The sequence below is a fragment of the Oncorhynchus mykiss genome, unplaced genomic scaffold (genome assembly GCF_013265735.2).
Source record: "Oncorhynchus mykiss isolate Arlee unplaced genomic scaffold, USDA_OmykA_1.1 un_scaffold_60, whole genome shotgun sequence".
Taxonomy (NCBI): domain Eukaryota; kingdom Metazoa; phylum Chordata; class Actinopteri; order Salmoniformes; family Salmonidae; genus Oncorhynchus; species Oncorhynchus mykiss.
Genome location: NW_023493657.1, coordinates 2310974 through 2312211, shown reverse-complemented (window position 1 = coordinate 2312211; position 1238 = coordinate 2310974).

The following is a 1238-nucleotide window of genomic DNA, read 5'->3' as shown; positions in this document are numbered from 1 at the left end:
CGTGTTTTGGGTGACCAGGTGCACGTTTTCAATCACCAGTTGCACATTTTCAATCACCAGTTGCACGGAGGATTAATAGCAATCTGCATCCATCGCGATTTCTTAAAGTGTCTATAAAGCACTCAGGACGGGCCCGACCGAGACAGGGCCTTAGTGGGGTGCTCCCATAGCGGGCAACAATGAGAGGGGTGCCTTTAAATTCATTTTGAACCATATTTGAAATTTTGGGTTACCAGATGCACGTTTTCAATCACCAGTTGCACGGAGGATTAATAGCAATCTGCATCCATCGTGATTTCTTAAAGTGTGTAAAAAGCACCCAAGGACGGCCCTGACAGAGAGAGGGCCGTAGTGGGGCACTCCCCTAGCGGGCTATATCAATAGAATGACGGGTAAAAGTATTTAAAACCCTTTTATAATTTTTGGGTTACCAGATGCACGTTTTCAATCACCAGGTGCACGGAGGAAAATGAGCATTTGCATCCATAGTCATGTTTTAAACCGTCCATAAAGCACTCTTGGCCGGCCCCGGCAGAGAGAGAAAGAGATGGTGAAAAAAAAAAAAAAAATCATCATCAGACCTTCCATAAATAATTCGGGCCGGCCCCCATTGCTAAAGGTCCGTAGTAGGGTGCGCCATAAGCGGACATGAATAGATGGAACACCGCTAACCGCATAGAGAACCGTGTTTTGGGTGACCAGGTGCACGTTTTCAATCACCAGTTGCACATTTTCAATCACCAGTTGCACGGAGGATTAATAGCAATCTGCATCCATCGCGATTTCTTAAAGTGTCTATAAAGCACTCAGGACGGGCCCGACCGAGACAGGGCCTTAGTGGGGTGCTCCCATAGCGGGCAACAATGAGAGGGGTGCCTTTAAATTCATTTTGAACCATATTTGAAATTTTGGGTTACCAGATGCACGTTTTCAATCACCAGTTGCACGGAGGATTAATAGCAATCTGCATCCATCGTGATTTCTTAAAGTGTGTAAAAAGCACCCAAGGACGGCCCTGACAGAGAGAGGGCCGTAGTGGGGCACTCCCCTAGCGGGCTATATCAATAGAATGACGGGTAAAAGTATTTAAAACCCTTTTATAATTTTTGGGTTACCAGATGCACGTTTTCAATCACCAGGTGCACGGAGGAAAATGAGCATTTGCATCCATAGTCATGTTTTAAACCGTCCATAAAGCACCCAGGGCCGGCCCCGGCAGAGAGAGAAAAAGAGGGGAA